At 47.4% G+C, this 12,625-nt stretch overlaps 1 pseudogene; it reads left to right on the forward strand.

Annotated features, from left to right (window-relative positions):
• LOC101014310 lies at window positions 1-1,931 on the forward strand (annotated as a pseudogene).
• The last annotated feature ends 10,694 nt before the right edge of the window (window positions 1,932-12,625 follow it).

Consider the following 12,625-nt stretch of genomic DNA (forward strand, 5'->3'; position numbering starts at 1 on the left):
GCCACTGCACTCCAGCCTGGGCGACAGAGCGAGACTCCGTCTCAAAAAAAAACAAAAACAAAAACAAAAACAAAAAATTGGCAGAGTTTTCCAGGAATGAGAAGAACAAGTGCAAAGGCCCTGAGGTAGGAAGTCCAAAATAATTGAAAATGCTTCTAGAACTTCAAAGATAGAATTCTCCAGGGAGCTTATTAAACACACTACACAAAGCCAGGTGTGGTGGTGTGGGCCTGTAGTACCAGCTACTTGGGAGGCTGAAGTGGGAGGATCGCTTGAGCCCGGCAGTTCCAAACCAGTTGGGGGAACATAGTGAGACCCAGTCTCAAAAAATAAAAATAGTCCACCCCTGGCCCGCGCCAGCAGGCTGGCGGCCTTATGTTGGGTCACGGGGTCTCCGGCAGCATGGCGGACTACCTGATGAGCGGCGGCACTGGCTATGTCCCCAAGGACGAGCTCACCACACAGCAGCTCTTCACCAGGGCCCATGGCCTCACCTAGGAGTTCCTGATTCTCCCAGGATTCAGACTTGATAGCTGATGAGGCAGACCTGACCTCAATCCTCACCCGGAAGATCACGCTGAAGACACCGCTGACCTCTTCCCCCATGGACACTGTGACAGAGGCCAACATGGCCATCGCAATGGCTCTGATGGGAGGTATTGGTTTCATTCACCACAACTGCACCCCAGAGTTCCAGGCCAACGAGGTGCGGAAGGTCAAGTTTGAACAGGGCTTCATCACGGACCCCGTGGTGCTGAGACCCTCGCACACTGTGGGTGATGTGCTGGAGGCCAAGATGCGGCATGGCTTCTCTGGCATCCCCATCACTGAGACAGGCACCATGGGCAGCAAGCTGGTGGGCATTGTCACCTCCCGAGACATTGACTTTCTTGCTGAGAAGGACCACACCACCCTCCTCAGTGAGGTGATGATGCCAAGGATCAAGCTGGTGGTGGCTCCAGCAGGAGTGACATTGAAAGAGGCAAATGAGATCCTGCAGCATGGCAAGAAAGGGAAGCCGCCTATCGTCAATGATGACGATGAGCTGGTGGCCATCATTGCCTGCACTGACCTGAAGAAGAACCGAGACTACCCTGTGGCCTCCCAGGATTCCCATTGGCAGCTGCTGTGCGGGGCAGCTGTGGGCACCTGTGAGGATGACAAATACTGCCTGGACCTGCTCACCCAGGCGGGCATCAACGTCATTGTCTTGGACTCGTCCCAAGGGAACTCGGTGTATCAGATTGCCATGGTGCATTACATCAAACAGAAGTACCCCCATTTCCAGGTGATTGGGGGGAACGTGGTGACAGCAGCCCAGGCCAAGAACCTGACTGATGCTGGTGTGGACAGGCTGCACGTGGGCATGGGCCACGGCTCCCTCTGCATCACCCAGGAAGTGATGGCCTGAGGTTGGCCCCAGGGCACTATTGTGTACAAGGTGGCTGAGCCTAGCGCTTTGGTGTGCTCATCATAGCCGATGGTGGCATCCTGACCACAGGGCACATCAAGGCGCTGGTCCTTGGTGCCTCCACAGTGATGATGGGCTAACTGCTGGCTGCCACCTTGGAGGCCCCCTGTGAGTACTTCTTCTCAGACAGGGTGTGGCTCAAGAAATACTGAGGCACAGGCTCCCTGGATGCCATGGAGAAGAGCAGCAGCAGCCAGAAACGATACTTCAGCGAGGGGGATAAGGTGAAGATCACACAGGGTGTCTTGGGCTCCACCAGGACAAAGGGTCCATTCAGAAGTTCGTGCCCTACCTCATAGCGGGTATCCAGCATGGCTGCCATGATATCAGGGCCCGCAACCTGTCTGTCCTTCAGTCCATGATGTACTCAGGAGAGCTCAAGTTTGAGAAGTGGACCATGTCGGCCCAGATCGAGGGTGGTGTCCACGGCCTGCACTCTTAGGAGAAGCGGCTGTACTGAGGACAGCGGTGGAGGCCAAGGTGGTGGAGGGGGCAACCCCCAGTGTCCACCTTTGGGCACAGCCTCCCTCCATCACTGAGTGGTCCACAGATTTGCACTATGGGTTCCCCAGCTCCTTTCCAGGGAGAGAGTGGGGGAAGTTCTGAGGGGTCTGTGGCCCCTCACTGGGCATCCCCTGCAGAGTCAGGACTGCTCCCTGGGCCAGGCTGCTCTGGGAGCCCCCCAGAGCCCAGCCAGTCGGACTCTCAGGCCCTGCGCCTGCTTCAGGTCTTGCTCCAGCCTGGTCTCCACCCCAGGGGCAGGCAGCCCCTACTGGCTTCTCCTGTAGGGCACCTCCCTGCCCCCAGTCCCCCAAAAAATGGTGCTTTCCTGGCCCTGCCTCTGGCCCACTGCTCCCTCAGCCATGTGGCACTTCTGAGCTCCTGACCTAGGCCAAGGGGAGGTCTCTGTCCCCTTCCTCGACCCTGGGCTACCCTTGGGTCTTGCTCCTCAGGTCACTTCCCTGTCTCTGGCCCCGGGTAGAAGGCTGCCCTGGTCATAGCCGCCTGCCCCTCATTCCTGACTCACCACCGTCCCCAGGTGTACCATTCCTGCCCTCTCCTCAGCTGCAGTTGAAGGCTTTAACTTTGCACGCTTTGGGATCACAGTTGCGTCATTGTGTATTAAATAATCAGAATAAATCAAGCAGGTCTCAATGCCAATAATAATAATAATAAAAATCAACATATTACACAGAGCTTCAGGTGCCTTCTCTAAAGAGCCTGATTCCATGGGTCTGAGATAAGGCCTGGAAACTTGCTTTCAGGAAGTCTCCAGTGATTCTTATCCACAGAGTGATTTGTGTCATGCTGTTCTGGAATATGGTGAGGAAAGAGTTGATTGCTAGAGAAGTAGCAATACAAGGGTATGCATAGGCCAGATGGCGTGCTTCAAGAGCACAGTAGAGAGGGGTGTTGTTGTTTTGAGAAAGGATCTCACTCTGTCACCCAGGCTGGAGTGCAGTGGCAGGATTTTGGCTCACTGCAACCTCCACCTCCCAGGCTCTAGAGATTCTCCCACCTCAGCCTCCAAGTAGCTGGGAGTAGCTGGGACTACAGGGGCACACCTCTGCTCCCAGCTAATTTTTTGTATTTTTCGTGGAGACGGGGTTTTGCCATGTTGCCCAGGCTGGTCTCGAACTCCTGAGCTCAGATGATCTGCCCACTTAGGCCTCCCAAAGTGGTGGGATTACAGGCGTGAGCCACTGCGCCCAGCCAGGAGGGTTTTCTTTTTTTTTAAGCATTTGATTTACTTTAGAGACAGGGTCTCCCTGCGTTGCCCAGGCTGCAGTGCAGTGGCTATTCACAGGCGCAATCACAGCTTGCTACAACCTCGAACTCCTGGATTCAACCGATCCTCCCACCTCAGCCTCCTGAGTAGCTGGGACTACAGGCAAGCGCCACAACGCCAGGATGGGAGTGTGGTTTTGATCCATTTGCAAAGAGCAACTGTGAAAGGACAGCAAAGGCAAGAAGTCACATGATTCGCTCTTTGGTGAGAGTGACTGGAAGCAGCAAGAACAGATGTAGAATGAAAAACTAGGAGGTTACTGCACTGTCCTGGTGAGAGAAGATGGTAGCCTAGACTAGTAGCAGTGAGCAGAAGCGAAATGGACACAGATGGGGGGATCTATTTCAGATCACAGCCTACAGAAGATCCTGTCTGCCTTCAGCAGAAGGACTTTGTCTAGGTGTGCTGTTGACATAAAGTGACCTTGTGAGGCCATCCACAGGAAGCCACACCAGCAGGAGGCTATTTTAGCTGGTCAGAGCTGAGCAGGCTAAAAAGGCAACACGCTTTACAGTGATTATTTTAGACACCCGCTACAATCAGAGGTAACTCTCTTCCCTGGGCTAGACCAATTAGGAGTTATCAACTTTTCTACTTATATTGTATTTATTTTTAAAGATGTAGTATATTCATACGGTTATGTTTTAAGTTACAAAGGAGCATATGGATTAAAAGTCTCCTTCATACACCCATTTGCTAGCCATCTTGTCACCTTTCCCATCAACAACCAAAGTGATTCATTTCTTGGGTATCCTTCCAGAGATCATCTATACCAGGCATGTTCATTTCCTGAGGCTGCCGCAACAACTTACCAAAAACTTGGTGGCTTAAAACAACAGAAACTTGTTCTCTGATGGTTCAGGAGGCCAGAAATCCAAAACCAAGGTGTTGGCCATGTTGCTTCCTTCTGGGGGCTCTGAGTGAGAAACTATTCCATGCCTGTCTCCCAGCTGCTGGTGTCTGTTGACAACCTTTGGAGTTTCTTGGCTTGTAGGAGTGTAAGTCCACACTTTGCTTTCACCATCATATGTCCTTCTTTCCTGTCTTTTTGTGCTTGTACTCAAATCTCTCCCCACTTTCTTTTTTTTTTTTTTTTGAGATGGAGTCTCACTCTGTCGCCCAGGCTGGGGTGCAGTGGCACGATCTCAGCTCACTGCAACCTCAGCTTCCTGGGTTCAAGCGATTCTCTTGCCTCAGCCTCCAGAGTAGCTGGGATTACAGGCACCTGCCACCACGCCCGGCTAATTTTTGTATTTTTAGTAGAGACAGGGTTTCACCATCTTGGCCAGGCTGGTCTCGAACTCCTGACCTCATGATCCACCCTGCCTTGGCCTCCCAAAGTGTTGGAATTACAGGCGTGAGCCACCGCACTCAGCCCCCCCTTTCTCTTATAAGGACATCAGTCATTAAACTATTTAGATCACACCCTAAATCCAGGATGATCTCATTTTGAGATCTTAGTTATATCTGCAAAGATCCTGTTTCCAAATCAGATCACATTGACAGATAAGAGGGGGGTTAGGACTTGAATATATCTTTTTGGAGCCACTATTTAACCTACTACTCTAGGGACTGGCAAACTTTTTCTGTAAATAGCCAGAGAGTAAATATTCTAGGTTTTGTGGATGGTATGATATTTGTAGCAATTACTCAATCCCATAGTAGTGAAAAAGTGGCCACATACAATATAGACACAAATGGGCATGATTGTGTTTCAATAACACTTTATTTACAAAAACAGGTCTCAGGATGTATTTGGCCCAAAGAGGTCATAGTTTTCTTTTTCTTTCTTTTTTTTTTTTTTTTGAGACACAGTTTCTCTCTTGTTGCCCAGGCTGGAGTGCAATGGTGCGACCTCAGCTCACTGCAACCTCCGCCTCCCAGGCCTCTGCCTCAGCCTCCCGAGTAGCTGGGATTACAGGCAAGCATCATCACGCCTGGCTTATTTTTTTTTTTTCTTTGTATTTTTATAGAGACGGAGTTTCACCATATTGGCCAAACTAGTCTCCAACTCCTGAGCTCAGATGATCTGCCCACCTCGGCCTCCCAAAGTGTGGGATTACAGACATGAACCACCACATCCGGCTAGTTTTCTAACCTCTGATTTATACTATATAAGTAAGTATGAGAGCATGTGTTTGCATGGGTATTCATTTCCACCTTGTTTGCACAAATGTAGCATACTGTACACTCTGTTCTGTACTGTGCTGCTTTATCTAAGTCTTAGTGATCTTTCCCTGTGAGTACATAAAGAACTTCCTCCCTTTATTCAGCAACATCATAGTCCACTTTGTGGACACACCGTATTTTATTTAAGCAGACCTTTCTTGCGAACATTTGTTTCTGTTCTCTTGCTATTGCATAACTGCTATGAATAAATAGGTTCAAATATCACTTCCACATTGTATCTGTAGAATAAATTTCTAGAAGTGCAATGGCTAGGTCAAAAACTATGTACAACAACTAGATGCAATAATATGAATAAATCTTGCAAACAGAGTATTAAGCAAAAGGAGCCTGATTTTTAAAATGTATAATTCCTTTTATATTAAGCAGAAACACAGATAAAACTAACTTTTGCTGTTAGAAGTCAGAATATTGATTATTCTTGGGGTTGTCAAACATGAAGGCAGGCAGGGCTCAGTGGCTCATGCCTGTAATCCCAGCACTTTGGAAGGCTGAGGCAGGTGGATCACTTGACGCCAGGAGTTCGAGACCAGCCTGGTCAACATAGTGAAACTGTTTCTACTAAAAATACAAAAATTAGTTGGGTGTGGTGGCACACGCCTATAATCCCAGCTACCTGGGAGCCCGAAGCAAGAGAATTGCTTGAAACTGGGAGGCAGAGGTTGCAGTGAGCTGAGAAGATCGCACCACTGCACTCCAGCCTGGGGGACAGAGCGAGACTCTGTCTCAAAGAAAAAAAAAAGAAAAAAAAAAGTTAAAAAAACAAACAAACAAAAAAAACAACTAAGCAAACCAATCAAAATTCCAGAACACTAACAGATGGTCAGCCAAAAGCTTTTCTCTATCCCTTTATTCTCTCTTTATAATATTAAACATTAAGGAATTACCACACTGGGGCCAGGTGTGGTGGCTTTAGCCCTCCCAACATTTTGGGAGGCCAAGGTAGGAGGATCCTTTGAGGTCAGAGGTTCAAGACCAGCCTGGGCAACATGGCGAAGCCCCATCTCTATGCAAAATACAAAAATTAGCTGGGTGTGGTGGTGCACGCCAGTACTCTTGGCTGCTTGGGAGACTGAGTCAGGAGGATCACTTGAGCCTGGGAGGTGGAGGCTGCAGTGAGCCAAGATCTTGCCACTGCGCTTTAGCCTGGGTGATAGAGTGAGACCCTGTCTCAAAAATAAAAAATAAAAAATAAAATTACCACACTGGTTTCAGCTTTTGGTTGGATTAGAGTTGAACTGTGCCCTCATAAAGGATATAAACCTCCCCTTGTGAATGTGATCTAATTTGGAAATAGGATCTTTGCAGATGTAATTAAAATCTCAACATGAGATTATTCTGGTTTATGGTCAACCCTAAATCCAGTGACTAGTGTTCTTATAAGGGAAAGGATAGAGAGATTGGTGCATACAGACACAGAGAAGGCAGTGATGTGAAGACAGGCAGAGATTGCAGTGATGCGTTTATCAGCCAAGAAATGCCAATGTTTGCCAGCAACCACCAGAAGCCAGGAGAGAAGCACGGAACAGATTCTTCCTCCAAATCTCCAGAAAGAATCAACCTGGCTGACGCTTTGATTTCAGACTTCTGGACTCTTGAACTGTGAGAGAATACATTCCTGGTTTTTAAAGGTTACCAAGTTTGTGGTAATGTGTTACATATAGCAGCCCTGGGAAATGTATATAGTACAGTTGGTCTGGAATTGGTCTTCTGTTGGTGACCAATTTTATCTTTCCTAATCTTAACTATTCTACTTAGGAGTGACTTGATTTAGGGGGGAAAAGAAAAGGCAGTAGAGGCTGGGTGTGGTGGCTCACACCTGCAATCCCAGCACTTTGGGAGGCTGAGGCAGGTGGATCATCTGAGGTCAGGAGTTCAAGACCAGCTGGGCCAACATGGTAAAACCCCATCTCTACTAAAAATACAAGAATTAGCCGGGTGTGGTGGTGGGCGCCTGTAGTCCCAGCACTTTGGGAGGCCGAGGCAGGTGGATCATTTGAGATCAAGAGTTCGACCTGGCCAACATGGCAAAACCCCGTCTCTACTAAAAATACAAAAAATAGCTGGGTGTGGTGGCACACGACTATAATCTCAGCTACTTGGGAGGCTGAGGCAGGAGAATTGCTTGAACCCAGGAGGCAGAGGTTGCAGTGAGCCGAGATTGCGCCACTGCACTCCAGCCTGGGCAACGGAGTGAGACTCCATCTCAAAAACAAAAACGAAAACAAAAACAAAAACGGAGGTTCTTGTTGGCAACCCCTGACTGCTTCAAAAAGACTCAAGTGTTCTTACTTCACGTGCCACAGAAAAGAGGCTCAGGTAAGAGCTAATCATGATTCCACTACCTCATTTGGGATGAGGTCATAAGTGGGTCCCTCTCTGTTCTTTGGTAGCAAAATTAGAAAGTATACATTAGTTTGGATGGGGATTTCTTTCAGGAATATTGCAAATGTGAGCTTACTTAAATTGTATACCGAATCTTATTGATTTCCCACAAGAGAGGAAAAAACATTAATTGAATGGAGGTGGGGAGACATTATTGACATTTGCCATATATTAGCTATTCTATTCCATGTTTAGCTATATCCCAGATTCGCCTTCTATCTGGGAGATTTTTCTCTTTGGGTGGGTTTGGTTGAGGCAGGGCCCAGTCTCCTTCTGTGGAAATCCTACAGGGAAATACACTTCATTTCCCTGGAAACCTGGCAATGAGGACTCAGGCATGTGACCTTGGACCAGCCAATGGGCTGCTCCTATCTGAGGCATTTATTGCCTCTGGGAGGAATGACCCAAAGATGCGGGGATAGAGATTATTCCTGGTGGCAGAGCAAAGGATACAGAGGCATGGCATTATTAGAAAAGAGTGGTTTCTCTTTTCTTTTTGAGATGGAGTTTGACTCTTGTCGCCCAGGCTGGAGTGCAATGGCACATTCTCGGCTCACTGAAACCCCTGCCTCCAGGGTTCAAGCGATTCTCCTGCCTCAGCCTCCCAAGTAGCTGGGATTACAGGTGCCTGCCACCACTCCTGGCTACTTTTTGTATTTTTAGTAGAGACAGGGTTTCACCATGTTGGCCAGGCTGGTCTCAAACTCCTGACCTCAGGTGATCCACCGGCCTCGGCCTCCCAAAGTGCTGGGATTACAGGCGTGAGCCACCACGCCCGGCCTCCTTCTTTTTTAAAAAAAGACAAGGTGTTTCTCTGTTGCCCACACTGGAGCCCACTGGTGCAATCATAACTCACTGTAACCTCAAACTCCTGGGCTCAAGAGATCCTCCTGCCTCAGCTTCCTGGGTGGTTAGGACTACAGGCACATGCCAAATGGTGGCATCTTAACCAACTGTTTCTTAAATGTTTGGAGCATTATCTCAGTGTAACCTGGGCTGTGCTTCCTCTCCTCTAAGTCACACCCAAATTCTCGCCTCCTCAACCTTCCAGTAAACCTTTTTTTCTGCTTAAGTTAGCCAGAAATGCTTTCTGTTGTTTGCAACCAAGAACAGTGACTGGTGGCCGGGCATGGTGGCTCACACCTGTAATCCCAACATTTGGGAGGCCGAAGCAGGTGAAGCACCTAAAGTTAGGAGTTCAAGACCAGCTTGACCAGCGTGGTGAAACCCCATCTCTAATAAAGATACAAAAAAAAAAAAAAAAAAAATTAGCTGGGCATGGTGGTGGGCACCTGTAATTCCAGCTACTCGGGAGCCTGAGGCAGGAGAATTGCTTGAACCTGGGAGGCAGAGGTTGCAGTGGGCTGAGATTGCCTCACTGCAGTCCAGCCTGGGCAACAGAGTGAGACTCCGTCTCAAAAAAAAAAAAGGAACACTGGTGTGAGACCTCAAGCTGCAAGAGGAATTTTACCAGTATTTTTAGAAAAGACACCCACAAAACCAATGGTGGAAGGCCACGTGAGGCAGATACTCTTTTCAGATTTGGGGGTTGGAGGATCAGGAGAGAAAGAGGAAGGGAACAGGAAGTGAGAAGGGAAGATATATTCTTTGTTTTTTGTTTTTTTGTTTTTTTCTGAGACGCAGTTTTGTTCTTGTCGCCCAGGCTAGAGTGCAATGGCGCAATCTCGGCTCATTACAACTTCTGCCTCCTGGGTTCAAGCAATTCTCCTGCCTTAGGCTCCCGAGTAGCTGGGATTACAGGCACCCACCACCACACGTGGCTAATTTTTTGTATTTTTAGTGGAGATGGGTTTCACCATGTTGGTCAGTCTGGTCTTAAACTCCTGACCTCAGGTGATCCACCAGCTTCGGCCTCCCAAAGTGCTGGGATTACAGACGTGAGCCACCGCGCCTGGCCTGGAAAATATATTCTTTTTTTTTTTTTTTTTGAGACAGAGTCCCTCTCTATCACCCAGGCTGCAGTGCCATGGTACCATCTCAGCTCACTGCAACCTCTGCCTCCCAAGTTCAAGCGATTCTCATGGCTCAGCCTCCCCAGTAGCTGGGACTACAGGCGTGTGCCACCACGCCTGGCTAATTTTTGTATTTTTAGTAGAGATGGGGTTTCACTGTATTGGCCAGGCTCGTCTCTAACTCCTGATCTCAGGTGATCCACTCGCCTCTGCCTCCCAAAGTGCTGGGGTTACAGGCGTGAGCCACGGCGCCCTGCTGATATATTCTTACAATGTGGTTTTCAAACCTTACCTCTCTATTGACCTCTCCTGAACGTATATAGTTCAGTTTCTCAGTTTTCCCATGTAAGGTATGGTACACAGCAGTGAATCTAATACCACAAGTATGGACCTGCTTTCCACCCCAATCTCTTTCAGATTGGTCTTTTATTGTGTTTCAACCCAGCCAACTTCCCACCCCCAGCGATAAGGACTCTACCCTCTGAGTTCACATAGTACCTTGCTGCCATAGCACAAACTGCTTTGTATTGACATGATCGCTTTAACTTGGGAAAATAGTATAATGCAAATCAGATAAATGCAAATTAAAATAAGTGGGAATGTCAGAGTTTTGGTTGTTTTGTTTTGCCAAATTGTTTTTCTTTTGAGACAAGGTCTCGCTCTGTCACACAGGCTGGAGTGCGGTGGCTGACTCATACCTCATTGCAGCCTTGATCGCCTGGGCTCAGGTGATCCTTCTGCCTCAGTCTCCCAAAGTGCTGGGATTACAAGCTTGAGCTACTACACCCATTCTAGTTTTTGTTTTTTAATAATAATCCTTGGCTGGGCACGGGGGCTCACGTCTGTAATCCCAGCACTTTGGGAGGCTGAGGCGGGTGGATCACCTGGGGTTGGTTTAGTTTTGTACTAAAAATACAAAAATTAGCTGGGTGTCATAGCACACACCTATAGTCCCAGCTACTCGGGAGGCTGAGGGAGGAGAACTGCTTGAACCTGGGAGGTGGAGGTTGCAGTGAGCCAAGATTGCACCACTAGACTCCAGCCTAGTGACAGAGTAAGACTCTGTCTCAAAAAAAAAAAAAAAAAAAAAAAAAAAAAAGCATTAAAAGCACATCCTTCCAAAAAAAAGGTTAAAAAAACCCTTAAAGCTCAGTGTACTGTGTGCTATAGATTCCCTGGATCTCCTTTTACATGTCTGTGGCCTTTCTTATAATTTCCTTTGTTATTTATCTCTCTTCTAAATACCTGCCCTTTAATATCTTAATTTCACTAGATACAGGCTTCTTTGAGTAGCATCTCATATTTCTTCCTTAACCAGATCATTGGAGTTTGTAGGTCAGAATCTGGTTCTCAGTACCTCCTAGTCTTCTGAAACCATATCCCTTTTTATAGTTTCTATTGTAGGATCATATTTTTTATCTATTTATTTCTATTTTTAGCAGAATTTTGCTCTTGTTGCCCAGGCTGGACTGCAATGGCGCCCTCTCAGCTCACTGCAACCTCCACCTCCCAGGTTCAAGAGATTCTCCTGCCTCAGCCTCCCGAATAGCTGGGATTATGGGCATGCACCACCACACCTGGCTAATTTCATGTTTTAGTAGAGCGGGTTTTCTCCATGTTGGTCAGGCTGGTCACCGAGACTCCTGACCTCAAGTGATCCACCCGCCTTGGCCTCCCAAAGTGCTGGGATTACAGGCGTGAGCCACTGCGCCCGGCCTCTATGTTTTTTATGATCTATTTTTTTCAATCTAAAAAGTAATTCCTGCTTATAAGAGAAAGTTTAGAAACAGGAAAAAAAAAGCACAATATGGCAGTTTAGAAACAGCTGGTTATCTCTCAGTGTGCATTCTCCCCTTCTTTCTTGAGACACTCAAATAATACCTGCACTGCTCAGAATAAACTGTATGTTTCCTGATCTCCTTTACACCTGGATGTGATCACGTGAGCGTCTTTTGGTCAGTGGAATGTGAGCAGCGTGATGTGTACAACTTGCAGATTTTGTCCTTGAACCTCCCACTACTCCTTTTCCCTGGTCTTACCAGTCAGAATGCAATCAGCAGGTAAGGTGGCAAGCCATCTTCAGCCACGCGGACTAGGGCATCACTCTAGTTATGGCCCCCAATAAGACATCAGGAGCCTGGGTAACAGATATTGCAGAGACACTATATCAGCTCTGGAATGTATATGCTCAGGCTGTGGCATGAGAGATGCATTTGTATCTCATTTAAGTCACTAATATTTTTGGGTTTCTTTGTTACAGCAATGTCACCTGTATTTTAATTAATAAAAATATCAATTCAACAAGGATTTATGCCAGCTACAATGCTTATACCCTGCTCAGAGCTATGTGAGGATAATAATCATCACTGCAAATTTATGTAGTTTCTTTTTAAATTACTTATTTATTTTTTAAGAGATGAGGGTCTCACTCTGTTGCCCAGGCCAGACTGCAGTGGTGCAATCATAGTTCACTGCAGCCTCAAACTCCTGGGCTCAAGCAATTCTTTTGCTTCAGCCTCCTGGGTACCTAGGACTACAGGTACCACCATGCCTGGCTAATTAAAAAAAAATTTTTTTTTGTAGAGACAGGGTCTTGCTGTGTTGCCTACATTGGTCTCAAACTGACCTCAAGCGATCCTCCCGCCTTGGTCTCCCAAAGTTCTAGGATTACAGGGGTGAGCCACTACACCCGGCCTATGTAGTTGTTTATTACACAGGGTACTGAGAACTGCAGAACTCTCAGCACAACTCGGTTCCAAATCCCTGCACTAACAGACTTGACCAAACTCTAGCATGGCTTCTAGCAGTATAAGGCTATGT

Source organism: Papio anubis, chromosome 8 (genome assembly GCF_008728515.1).
Source record: "Papio anubis isolate 15944 chromosome 8, Panubis1.0, whole genome shotgun sequence".
Classification (NCBI taxonomy): Eukaryota; Metazoa; Chordata; class Mammalia; order Primates; family Cercopithecidae; genus Papio; species Papio anubis.